Consider the following 14,759-nt stretch of genomic DNA (forward strand, 5'->3'; position numbering starts at 1 on the left):
CCATGATGTTAAAATTGCTTTGATGAGCATGACAATTACTTGGGAATTAAAATGATGCGAATTATGATATTGTGGTAGTCCCCGGGGTGGTCCCACATTATCTTCTTAAACTTTTATCTTAAGCTTTATCCTATAGTCATGCTTTCCTCGAAGCTCCTCGAGGCAGTAAAGTAAAATTAAATTGTGTGATTTTCTTAAAATTGCCAATTTTTGCAGGAATCTGTTATGCTAGTTGGAATCTTTGCGTCATTTCCTTCAGGCTAAAATGTGTACTTTAATATAGTTATCATTATGTTTCGAAATACAGTAAAAACCAATATCTACCGGTAAATTACTGCCTCGAGGAATTATTATGGACTTTAAATGAAATGTGAAAAAGCAAAACGGCCTGTAAACCATTATGTCCGTATATATAATTATGCACAAAACAAGTCAGACCAGGTCTAACGTTAGACCTGGTTTAACCATGGAGGTTAGACATAGGGAAGGATTCCTTTCTATTCCTCCTTTAATCCTAGTAAAGTCGAAAAATTAAATTGCAACCATCTAATATTAAGCTACATGTATTTGCCCTTACCAGGATCTACAATATTATAGAATATATGTAAATACCAAAAAGTTCCTTCGCCGTGGACCTAATCTCCATAGTTAGACCAGGTCTAAAGTTAGTCTAACTTGTTTTGTGCATACGGACCTAAAAGTGGTTTTAACGGCTACCATGGCTACGGTCATGACAATTATACAGGATGTGTAGGTGGGTGAGAAGTACATTTTGTTTGTAAAGTTTGTTGCTGATCTCAAAGATATAAGTCAGTCAAGTTTATCCTATTTTGGCCAAAAACATGATGTTCAAGTGGGGGCTAAAAAAGAAAATACACAGAGCAATTTTGGCCCCTTAGGCCCAGGCCCATCTGGCCCAATGGTAAATGCGGCCCTGTCTATTATTGAAGTTCATGTAAACTAGCAAAGAGCGGGTGACCCAACATGTACCCATGGCGCGAAATGTGAATTCTAGTTTCGAACTTAATTAGTGTTGACTAGTTGACTAGATGGTTTGCAATTATTAAAATGAAAATAAGCCTAGATTGAAATAAGAGTTTACGTTCCCCACAGGTTAAACATCATGGAATCGGGCGATTAAATCATTAGTGTATTTTTGTATCCCTGATCAAAAGTGCCGGACTGCCAGATAATCATAAGTACAAAACAAACTTAAAGTAATGTTAGAAACCGGGGGGCACTCCAACTTTGGAGGTGACGCGTATGTGTAGGGCTGTTAAGACCCCCTTTTTCTGCATCGCTGTCACCCAAAGACCCCATATTTTTTTACGAACACATGCTCTATCACCCGAAGACCCCTTATTTTTCCATTTGATCTGTCACCCAAAGACCCTTATTTTTCAATTTGAACAGCAACTTTCATTTATCACTGATTTTGTTACTTATTTTTAAAAAACAAAGAAATTTGAAGCCATTTAGAACTAGAAATTTGATTTTCGAGGTTTCTGTGGCGCTGTTTCGGTTCTCACCCAAAGATGCCATTAAAAAAGGTCATGTTCTCACCCAATGACCCCATATTTTTTACATTTTGCTCTCACCGAATGCCCCTGGGTGCGAAAGTGCCAGCCCTACACCTATATCCATTTCAAATCGAAGTACCCCCCCCCAGGGGTTAGAAAGTTTGTTTGAACAGAAAAAATTAAAATAACGCAAAAACAACCTTATTTAAGTTAAAGTCAGTTTCAGATCTGGTGCCTTTATCGTGCATAATGTGTCGCATTCAAAATACATGGTACCTCGTGGACAAATAATGAAATTGGGTATCGCAGCAAAAGGCCTCATAAAAATTAAACGGTAGTACTAGCGAGTCACTTCATTTTTTCACAGAAGGTGACTATTGAGTGTGGCATTTATAGAAACTTTCAATAATTGGTTTTTACATAAATATCGATTATTTGCTCTATTGCACTTTTTTGACTCACCCTGTACTCTAGACCAACAATTTAGCACTGGTTATGAGGCCCAAAAGTTTCCGTAATTCCAGGTATAAGACCACCCTTAACTTACTGAGATTAAGGGGATAAAGTTGGGCCATTGGCTGGCATCCATTGCATATAACAAATATAGAGCAGATATTCTACCTTTTATTCATTCATACATCAAGACAAATTATTTGCCACAATTTTCGCCAAAATCGGAGCAAGTTGAAATTTTTACCCCTGTACGGCCAAGAATGCGCAGTTTTGACCAAAAAAATATGTTTTTGTTTTGTAGAATAATGTAGACAGCACAAACTAGGCCGCACAATTCTAAAACAACATCTTTTGCACAGAGTTCAATGGGATTTGAAAAGTAAAGTGGCAGTTGAAACTCTAGTGATAACACTTTCGCAGTGCATGATGGGGCTTTTCATCTTCTGAACTAGGCCTATTATAGTTTTAAAATCCTTGTGATCAGACGAATACTTTGGTGTATCATTCAACAAGATTGGATATTTATTTTATCCCTGTATGATGACCTGTTGTGACTTCTAGCTGTCATATGCCTCCCATCTTAAAACTAGAGCGGTTACCGCACCACAGCTGAACCATGGGGCTTTGGCATTATATTGTGGTATACCACTTTCACCCGGGAGTCATACGTTCTTGGGTTATCTAGATATGAAAAGAACCCAAAATAGGAATATTGACCCAAGTCATATGATGAGTGTCTCCTCCGGAAATTATTTTTAGTACATTCTTTACTTTTACTCTTTCATTTGACACCACTCGGGGGTCATACCTTCTTGGCACTTCAAGATATGAGAAGGACCCAAAATATGAATATTGACCCAGGTCTTATCAGGAGTGTCACCCCGGTGGGAAAAGTAATTTTAGTAGGCCTACATTCTTTACTTCTTTCTCTTTCATTTGGTACCTCTCGTGGGGCTCATACCTTCTTGGCATTTTGAGATACGAAAAGGGCCCATATGAATATTGACCCGGGTCTCATGTTGAGTGCCACCCCGGGTAGGGAAATATTTTTATTATATTCTTTACTTTTTTCTCTTTACTTTGAGACCACTTGGGGTCATACCTATCATGCCTATGTGGCATTTTGAGATATGTCCATTCCAGACCAAATGGTTGGTCAGTATGGTCAGTGAGTAAGTAAGTAAATGAGATACACTATACAGACTGATACCATTTCATGGTTGTAGCAATAGGCCTAAACTTTGTACCATGTACTTGAACAGTACTGCATGTGTGGAAACTCTCATGCTTTTATCACTATAAAGTGCACACTTGTACCAAATTTGGGAGATTGGCCAGTCAGAAATTAATTCATTCACTCATTGATCATGTTGATCTGGAGCTATCTGGAATTATTAATTGTCACGCCCAGCCCTGTCGGTGTCGGGTGACTGTAGTGTATGATTAGCTCACGCTTCGCCCAGCGCCCCCGGGTTGGGGTGGGGATGTAATTGCTCCAGATTGAACTTGGTAGATAGAAACACTATACTAGAATTTTGGAATGTCAGGACGCTAAGGAAGGCTCCATTACTCCACACGATAACAGTCTGCAACTCTGCATCATCCGACAAAATGCAATTCATATCTGAAGATTCCAGAGCGGATTTCACGCTGAACCAAATGCCCATTGACTAAGTAAATAACTTGTCTTTCTTGGTAGTGTGCCCTCAGTCAGAGAGAATACTACTAATTTACTAAATGTAGCACAATGCTGGCAACCTGAGTATTTGGTAGACTAAAAAATACCAACAATTTAACCACGGACATCAATAACATCATCAGATCTCTAAAAGTAAAAATCTACCAGTAGCACATCCTTCCTATTGACCCTATGGGTGAGAATCGGAGCGCTATTCGCGAAGCAGATCGTCACAGACTTGATGTTTTCAAAATGAGATGCCTTAGGGAGCTTTATGGAAATGCATGGAGTAGCTTGGAGTTTCCCTCATTGACAAATCCGCAATAATTACACAAGACAGAGTCGTCAATCACAAGCTCCATCAATTATGTTATTTGCCGGAGACGATTGAAATAGGCTAACAATATCTTCAGCATGCATGCTTCAACATCGCCTCCTCCAAGCTTCAGCAAAAAATGGCCACCATGCCGTCCACCAATAAAATGGAGAGACCAAATTCAGATATGAGAATGACCTCACATAGAGCTACAAGCAGCGGACAGAACTGAATTGAGGAGGCTAACTCAGCAGAGGGCAAAGTGACCTCGAGAAAGTGACACGGCGTCCGAATGCACCACGATCGATGATCTAGTAGAACTCAAAAGTTATATAATGGTTTGAATCAAACTGAAAGGGTGCAAGACCAAAGCCATTACTTTTAAGACATTAGTCCCAAACTTGACTGCTGTAGCATGGGACCCCAACAAACACACATTGAAACAGTTGAAAAGGTTCAGCGTAGAGCGACACGCTTGAAACCAGTGAGGCTAAGCGCCTCCATAAACTAGAATGGGAAACCTGGACACAAAACGCCAGAAAGCTCGTCTCACCACCATCTTCAAAGAAATGAATTCGCTGGCACCATCAAACATTGACAATCTCAAGTTCACAACTAAAGACAGGGACATATTTAAGCAGTGGCCCGGTGGCCCGGGGCCAGTGGATTTTGCATCGGGCCAGTAAACTTCCAACAATGCTGGCCCGGCGGGCCACTAGATTTTTGAGCCTGATATAACACATTTGAGACAAGATATAATCAGTGATGGCCATATTTTACACACAGTTTCTGCTCCGCCTGTCATCTGTAATTTATATCTTTAATGATTTTTCGTAAGTTTATATTCTTATTCTTGTTTGATAGCAAGTTGGAAAGGCAGGACTACTGACTGAATTTGTGTTAGTAACTACACTCTTTACATTGAGTACATTCAGTACAAAACAAGGTTTGCTTGACTTTAAAGGGCTCAGCAAAGTTTCCACATATTATTTTCGTGGGAGAGCACATCAGAAATATCGAATTACATTTTGAAAACGAGGATGTCCTTCTGATATCATAACATTTTTTTTTTTTTGAAATTCGCGATATACACATTTCATGACAAATGATTAAAAATTCATATAGATTTTTTTCCAAAAAACACCAAAAAAAAAGTTCATTGTTTTTTATTGCAATAGAACAAATTGAAAAAGCTGGGCCAGTAAATTTATTACAGGGCCACTAGATTTGACATTTCACTGGCCCGGAGGGCCAGTAGAAAACTAAAACCTAAGTCTGTCCCTGCTAAAGACCAAATTGGCAGATCAACTAGAAACATCTACCCAAATAATCTCTATCAACAAAGACCATGAAGATACGTATTCACTTTATCCATACGACATTTCGGAATGGAACCTGTTCCCCGCTGACTTGAAGACATCAGAAAACCTGAATATCTTGAAGACTTGCTATTAGCCTGCTGCATGCATGACGTACTAATATAGATAGCTACCGGTACCTCAGGCCATTTCATGTAGGATAAGCTTTCAGAAGGTTCTGAAGGCTCGCATTTTAAAAAATTTGTGTCAATTTGTTAAGGGGGGGTATGAACGTTTGGACAGTATTTATTTTGGGACATTAGAGCACATCAGACATATCGAATTGCATTCTGAATACGAAGAAAGTCATTCTGATATATAATAATTTTGATTTTTGAAATTCGCAATTTAATACACATTTTATGGCAAATCATTAAAAATTGATATTTTTGATATTTAACAGTACTTGAAGTAAACTTTATAAATCTGATGATTTATACTTAAAGTGTATGTATATACTGGGATGAAAAGCCGACGATCAATTGAAAATTTTGACCTTTCGTATTGAAGATATGGATTTTTTTTCCAAAACACCAAAAAAAAATTAGGTCTTTTGGAAAAAAAAATCCATATCTTCAATATGAAAGGTCAAAATTTTCAATTGACCGTCGGCTTTTTCCTCCTGCCACATACACTTTAAGAATATATCATTAGATTTATATAATTTACTTCGAGGACTGTTATATATCAAAATTTGAAAAATATCAAATTTTTATAATTTGTCATAAAATTTGTATTATATTGTGATTTTCAAAAATGAAAATTATTTGATATCAGAAAGACATGCTTCGTATTCAGAATGCAATTCGATAGGTCTGAGGTGCTCTCATGTCCCACAAAAATACTGTCGAAACGCAATAAACGCTCATTTTAGATCCTTTAAACTCATACTATATTGCTTATAATGTAATTTACACCAACACATGACCAAGTTATACAACTTATTTTGTAGTCCCGAATAAATTATTGAAGTACACCAACCCAGGTTGTACAATCTATTTTGTAGTCCCGCATGAATTATTGATGTTATTTCAAAGCGAAACTAAAAACTGACTCTTATAAATTGCTTTGACATTCATGCGTGTCATATTTCGCCATTGGTAGCTGTGCATGCGAAGAAAAATCAATCATTCTCGACGTTTACTCTGTGATCTGTTACAAATTGTGACTCAATTTATCAAAATGAATTCATCGTTGAGCAAAATTAAATGCCATTTTTTGATCTATATCCTATGTCCAATTTAGTGGCTACAATTATGCTAAAACCACATTAACATTAGACTCACTGCACCCGCAATATGATTATTGTCATGTTTTTGAAAACAACAAAACACAAAGGAATGCAACACTTCTATCTGTCTATCGGTCTGATTCGGTCATAATATTCAAATCCATCTGACCGATAAACGGTTCATTTAAACCTGACCGTGTTACAATTAGCTAATTGAGTGATACAAGCTATATCAAAATGAAGTAGTGTGCTATCAGCTGCATTATATAGTTGATGAAGTAGTGTGCTATCTAGCAGTAGATAATGGATGAAGTAGTGTGCTATCAGCAGTAGATAGTAGATGAAGAAGCGCTAGCAGCAGTAGATAGTGGATGAAGTAGTGTGCTATCAGCAATAGATTATTGATGAAGTAATGTGTTATTATAGCAATAGATGATTGATGAAGTAGTGTGCTATCAGCAGTAGATAGTGGATGAAGTAATGTGTTATCAGTAGTAGGTAGCTGATGAAGCAATGTGCTAACACCAGCCGATTATTGAGGAAGTAATGTGTTATCGGCAGTAGGTAGTTGATGAAGTTAGGGAGCGATCGTTATTTATGGCAGGGGGGGGAATGGGTAAATTTAGGGGGGAACACGAAATTTTTTTGGCGTGGTCTTGAGGGGGAACCTGAAATTTTAGTTGAACCAGGAGGGGGATTGTTAAATTTTAAATGGAGAAAATTGGGAAAACAAGGGGAACGCGAAAATTTTGAGCGGACGCGAGGGGGGAACGCGAAATTTTTGTCGATATTTTTGCCAAAACACCCATTCCCCCCCCTGCCGTAAATAACGATCGGTCCCTTATGTTCTATAAACATTTGATAGTTGAAGAAGAAGTGTGCTATCACTGTGGAATCACTGGCATGAAACAGACTGCCATTGTCCGGCAGTACAAAAGCATGCAGGAAGCTGGATGTCAGTAAAGATCCGGATGCCGAGACCGGTGTACCTACTCCAACACCATGCCCTGGACGTACTTTTAAGACTACCGGTATAGAGGACCGTCAGCTATATTCTGATCAGTTCATAATGGCCGGAGAACGTCTGCTTAAACTCTGAAGACGTATGACAAAATGCCATAAACAAGGACAAGCGTGTATCAATAACTAATAATCGCTTGATTCGGTCTGTTTATCCTGCCAGAATGCAGTGAGGGGGGAGGGTAGGGGCACATTCCCCACTTTTGTTGGTCATTCGGGGACGGTGCAAAAACGTCAAAATTTGGCCCCTCAAAATAGGATACCTTGGCCTAAAATACCCGAAATACTGCACCAATACTGAAATATAGAATTGAAGCAATATGGCCGAATGACTGTTTGTCAATGGCTACTGTTTTTGGTGCCTGTGCAAATCAAAATGTCCCCTCTTGAATGGATATGAAAATATAAATATTTAAGTTACATTTAATGTATAAGATACATTGCTGTCATTCACCAATTAATTGTAATTAGTCATTAAACTTATACGCCAGTAGCCTATGTTAATTTTTTTGAAAAATTCGTCGCCCGCAAGGCATAGTGGCGTATCACAAAAATGGCCATTTTGAGATAATTGCATCTGAAGTTTTTGCAACTTTTAACCGTTTGTCATACATTGCCTCGATTAAAATGTCCCCTTTTCTTGAATGGATATGAAAATATATATATTTAAGTTACATTTAATGTATAAAATACATTGTTGCCATTCACCAATTAATTGTAAATTATTATTCATTAAACTTATACGCCAGTATGTCAAAATTTTTGAAAACTTATTCTCCATTCAAAATTGACATACGACACGTGATACGCCAGTATGTCGAATAATAGTTGAATTCATATCCATATTGACCACACAGCCGCGATATACCAAAATAGTGATGTATGTCACATATTCACGACATAGTTGCGTATGTCACTGATATGCCACTATGTCGTCCAAAACAAGGGGAATGTTGTACACGAGTTGTACACAATAATTCTATTGAGTGAGATACGCCAAACCTAATTAGTGATAATACGTAATTAATTAATGACATGCCGTAAAATGGGATAACTTCGGTCAGCGGGGTAACTTTGGTCAGTCGAATATATATTTTTAAATGTTCATATTTTCGTACAGCAATATTGTTTTTATAGTCATATTTGGTGTCAATTTGTTAAGAAATATATTTGGACGAAATAATACTCACTCATGTCCAATTTCCTCGAAATTTACGAAAAAATCAGGATTTTTGACCAAAAATTAGCATTTTTTTACATTTTTTTCAAAAAAAAATAAAAACCGATATTTGTGAGCAAGGATGTGTGCTTGATTAATTTTGCAAAGGGTCAAATGTCACAACAACAAAAAACTTGCCCATATACAGCGAAGATCAATTTTTTTGATATTTTTTTCTTCATGGAATGTAATACTCTGTCCAAAATTGCCCCAAATGCGGGGTAACTTTGGTCAGGCTATTTGTAACCCCTAGGGCACCCTTCAATTTTTTTTCTTCAAGGTGAAGAAAGGAGCCCTAATGTCACAAAAAAGAGATAATTAGAAATACAATTGGTTTTGTTTGGAAGCAGTGGTTTAAAAACTCTCAAAAGTGCCCAAAGTTACCCCATTTTACGGTGTATGCCTTGAAAGTTTGTCAGAATATAGAGCTTTATACATAGATTATGAAACTGATCATATCTCATTTTGTCAAAAATGGCTGATACGCCACTATGTCTTGCGAGCGACGAAATATTGTGATTGGACACTACGAATCAGCCGTAAACTCGGCCCCGGCACACCGACACCGCCTGGCTAATAATTATTTGGTGCAGCAGAGACACTAAAATGAATACACGGGATCGATACACGTGAATTGCTATGCACGATTTTGATATCAGACGAAAATCTTCGGATACCGGGTTAGAAAATGATGAATATCTCCCGTAAATGAATTTTTCTCAAGAAACCAGATGTGGTCTCATACACTTGAAAATACGTGTTGAACAGATATGATGGTCGCTAGAATGCGCTTTGAAAATTGGCCGTGCGCTTTGAACTCAAAATCGGACCAAAACTCTAATTTTATATTGCGTTGGTCCTGTATGGACTACAGCGTGTAGTACAGCTGCACTCACTACTAGGCAGTATAAAAGTCGATGACCATTGACCTCAATGGGGTATACAAGCTTATTCACGCACAACCAAGATCAATTACCCGGCTATTGTGAGTAGCCTTAGTCATGTCCCTCGACTAATTATTCGTCTCAAAGAGCTTCAAAGGTCTGAACCAATGGCCAATCGTGGCTGTGGATTCAACCTACCATGGCGATTTCTGCCATGAAGATATAGGGTCGATGACACTGTGCCCGGTCAATTTTGTTTTATTTCGTGTTTAGAAAATATATATCATAAGCTTTAAAATAGTATATCATTTGACTTCAAACGATATCCAGAAGCGGGGTTTATGGTTTGTTGAACTCTGCTCCTTCAACAAAATGGTATCTTTTTTCGGTTCTACATGCGTCTCTTTTTCCACATTGCTGGTAATAAAGTCATAATTGGCGGTCATTTCAAATCATCCCCAAGTCAACGAGGTTCAGGAATGTCCTCTCATTGTTTATTGTTGGTTATACATACATACAAAATACAACGCAATATTGTAACCCACCACTCGAACAGGATTTAGCCAAAGCAAACAAAGACTAGAGCTATTTAATGAATATATTATGTAGAATATTATTATCCTCTTCAGCAATAGGATTATTGATTGGTTTAAACGCTATCAAATGAGAAACATGTCGCGCCTAATTGAGACACCTATGAATTTGACCTTCACGTAAATTTTGCACTGTATCTCGGAATACAATTTGCCGAGTTTACGGCTCATTCGTAGTGTCCGCTCACATATTGTTCGGAAAGGTCATAACATGTTTTATGCTTGCATTTTATATTACCAATGGTTTTTATATGATATTTTAACAAATTGTGACATTATGGAATTAATGATTGCCATGCCATGGCCAATGTCAAATATATTATATCATAATTAAACAGATTAATGTATAAAAGCATTGACACATGAATGAACTTGAATTAGGAAGCCTTGTTGTTATGGTATAGGCCTATACCGTAGTATAATGCGTCAGGTCTGTATTACTTTTATTTTATCATAAACTGTCATTATAATAATAGCCTATTAAATGATTTGCAATGGTTTGGAAAATTTCAATATTGTTATATTCTGTATAACTATATGCATACTTAATTTCCATTTACTTTAATGAGACATCCGTAATTGATTACTTTTTAAACAAAATAATATGCTGTACTAATAGGGTGCGGCAAAAAAACCCCTTTTTTCTCGGAACTTTCTCATAATTATTATTACGCGTATACGGCCTGTTGCACAGGCATAATGTACTTACTATTCTACCCACTGCACCTTTCAACATGCCTTTAAATTATTTATGCGAAGTTAAAAAAAAAAAAAAAAAAAAAAGGATGGGCCTTGTCAGCAACTACTGACTTGCTGACAACTTAAATCTGCCAGCCAGAGCCACATTTAATAGTACAATTTGCACAATTTCCAAACATCTAACATACTGATCGTGTTGCTATTTCATTGATGCATGGAAAAAGGAACCTATTCATTTGTTCTTATGAAAGTTCACTATCCATGATGATTCACACACTTTGAATGGGTTATTCCATTTGAAATCCATACTACCCCTGTGGAAGATTTTGGAATTATGTTCCACAGGGGGAGTATGTTTTTCAAATGTAATTGGTCAGGGTTAATCATTTTGAAACCCATACTCCTCCTGTATTATGACTTCACCTATATCTTTCACAGCTGGAGGGAGTATTTCAAATGGAAGTTACCCAATTGTATATTGTATTCAAAACTCATACTCCCTCTGTAGAAGACTTTAGCTAAATCTTCCACAGGGGTAGTGTGGATTTTAAATGGAATAGCCCAATGGATGAATACTGTATCGCCAGGTCCGTATACGCATATTAATCGGGAGGGAGTGGGACTTCCAAAATGTGGACCTTTTTCGAATGAAAAAGTATACGCTCATACCGATTTTGGGTAAAAAGTGGATAAACCCCCGGCTAAATATTGCCCTTTTTGGACTTTTAAGTACACTTAATCACCAATAAGTGGACCTAGAAAAGTATGGAAAAGACATCCCAGAGTAGCTCAGCTGAGGGCTTCAATATTAACAGTTTATCATCCGTAATCACTTTTGAAAATATACCTAGTCCTTCTAGACGGACTATATATCTACGCCGTCAGGCGCCTGACACAGCGTGATTTGTCATGCTTACGGTTGCGTGATCCTTCTGGAAGGACTATGCCTGACAGCAAAGTTACCCGCCCCTGGTGTTCGGGCGGGTGGTAAAGTACATCCCTGGTAGCTGATGAAGAAGTGTGCTATCAGCTCAGCAGTAGAGAGTTGATGAAGTAATATGCCATCCATTGAAGATGATGAAATAGTGCAGCAGTAGATAATTGACGAAGCAGTGTGCTATCAGGTTTCAGCTGTAGATATCGTTGATGAAGTAGTGTGCTATAACAGTTGATAGTTGGTAAGGTAGTGTGCTATCAACAGTAGATAGTGGATGAAGTAGTGTGATATCAGCAGTAGATAGTGGATGAAGTAGTGTGCTATCAGCAGTAGATAGTGGATGAAGTAGTGTGCTATCAGCAGTAGATAGTGGATGAAGTAGTGTGTTATCAGCAGTAGATAGTGGATGAAGTAGTGTGCTATCAGCAGTAGATAGTGGATGAAGTAGTGTGATATCAGCAGTAGGTAGCGGATGAAGTGATGTGTTATCAGCAGTAGATAGTGGATGAAGTAGTGTGCTATCAGCAGTAGATAGTGGATGAAGTATTGTGCTATCAACAGTAGATAGTGGATGAAGTAGTGTGATATCAGCAGTAGGTAGCGGATGAAGTGATGTGTTATCAGCAGTAGATAGTGGATGAAGTAGTGTGCTATCAGCAGTAGATAGTGGATGAAGTATTGTGATATCAGCAGTAAATAGTTGAAGTAATGTGTTATCAGCAGTAGATAGTAGACTGCTGATGGTATATACACTGTTATATCAACTACCTACTGCTGATAACAGAAATATATCTACTGTCTCCTGCTATGCTATATACTTAATCAACTGATAACTGATATTTATCAAATAACCCACGGGGTACCGGTCTTTTCCTCATTCTGTAGGAATCTTCTTGTGTATCTACATAACTTATAGTGCTTGTGTTTACTTACAAAATAAAAAATAGACTGTGGTTACTCGCTTACGTGGAAAAGTCAGTCATAAATTATGTCACGGATGTGTGGGTCGTTCAATATAAACAGGGAAGTGTGAACCTACTCCTGTAGTTCCCTTGTACAGACTATCTTTGGGTGATTAAAGAGCATTCTACAAATTAAGTGCGAGCATGAAAGTATGCTTTTACCAGGAAGTAGACATTCAGTAGGATATAACGATGAGACCAACCTTATTCGTAATTAGTTTGTTGTGGATATTAATTGCCATGGATACGACGACTTTGGGAGAAGGTGCGGGTGAGTTTAGGGGTCAGCTGTTAGTCAGCAGTGGGAGAGGGAGGGAAGGGGACAAATACAAAATGTCCCGGTACGAATCGTTTTGGTCCGGTATATGTTGAGAGGCGTGTTGAGAGGCGTATTGATAACATTTTAGAGTGGCTGTACATTCTTCCCGCCGAAAAATGAAGGAAAAAAATAGAATACTTTTAACAATATGTAGGATATTTTGTTACCAAGAAAACACCAGTAAAATATGTCACAATTATTAAAAGTTCAGTGATCCCAGCAAAAGTGTGAAAAAATTGAATTGTTTATAAATTGCTTAAAGGTGAAGGATAAGTCATTCAAATTGTTATTTGGTATGTTTGAATGAGAAAATGAGAAAACGGCAGTATTGACCAAGTTGAAGCCCCATTCAAATACATGTAGCTATATAAATTACAGATTCATGTAAATGCCTAGTAATAAACGGCGCGGCTTTCGGCTGAATCATTAGCAGGCTATGTTAGCACATCTATGACAATGACAAAGGTACCCAAATCTGAATTTCGGATTAGCGCCCTAAAAGCAACACATTTTCATGTATAGTACAATTTTTTCAATTTTTTTTATACTTTTCAATTTTTTTCAGCCCTTTTTTCTTTACTAATTCTTTTTGCCGCCCCTTCTTTTTCCGCCGCCCCTTCGTTTTGGCCGCCCCTCCTTCTCCCGCCGCCCTTGCGGTTTGGCCCCCCCCTGCTTTTACCCCTGGGGGGGCTATGCGCCACAAAGCCCCCCACCCAAATACTCGCATGATAGTATAGGTAAACATTACTCTTTTTTATTGTTATAATAAGACAAACCGCAATTTCCACAACCCTTGTGGAGTCCAATTTTTGACCTTCGACCTTTTCACTAATAACCCCAGACTGATGTCGTAGGTAGGTCGAACCCCGGGGTTGAACTTTACACTCACAATCAAATTCTACATGACTACACTATTTTGGTAAGAATTTTCGCATTGACCGACAAATCGTGTGAAAAGAGCTAGGTCACATCTGATGATCTGCGTCACGCGATGCTTCGTAGCCTCGATCGAGGTGCTGATGTGATGATGACAGGATTCAATTAGCCAATCAGAACCCCACTTCATGTTTACGCCGTACATACTGCAGTTACTGTCCGTTTTCCTATACACAATACACAGTGCTCTCACCATTGACGCGTGACCTCTACAAATGATGTATGTTGGAAGAATGGACACTTGCCTAGTTAACATCACTGTGTGAAAAATAACCAGCCAATATTTAATTTATTCTCCAAACTTCTAGCAAATATATTTCTCTAACATGACCTAAAATTACAGCTAGGTTAGATGTTCAGAAATGGTCGCACTTTTGTAAAATATGAGTGAGGGCAAAGCATAGCTAGCTCATAGCTAGCCAACTCCCCGTGTTAATTGAATGGAGATTTAACCGAAAATATTGATATAATATTGGATGGCTGAGCATGATACCATAACATATCGGACGAGTCATACAAATATCGGACGAGCCAACGGCGAGTTCGATATTTGTATGACGAATCCGATATGTTATGGTATCATGCGAAATAAGCCATCCAATATTATCATTATTAGGTTTTCTTAACTCCTAAT

The 14,759-nt window shown here is 37.9% G+C and overlaps 1 protein-coding gene across 1 annotated transcript in view; it reads left to right on the forward strand.

Moving 5' to 3' along the window:
* The window catches only part of LOC140145626 (uncharacterized), a 38,191-nt gene that overhangs the window by 592 nt on the left and 22,840 nt on the right, over positions 1–14,759 (forward strand). The gene's annotated exons all lie outside the window — the stretch shown is intronic.

The sequence above is a fragment of the Amphiura filiformis genome, chromosome 1 (assembly GCF_039555335.1).
Source record: "Amphiura filiformis chromosome 1, Afil_fr2py, whole genome shotgun sequence".
Lineage (NCBI taxonomy): Eukaryota > Metazoa > Echinodermata > Ophiuroidea > Amphilepidida > Amphiuridae > Amphiura > Amphiura filiformis.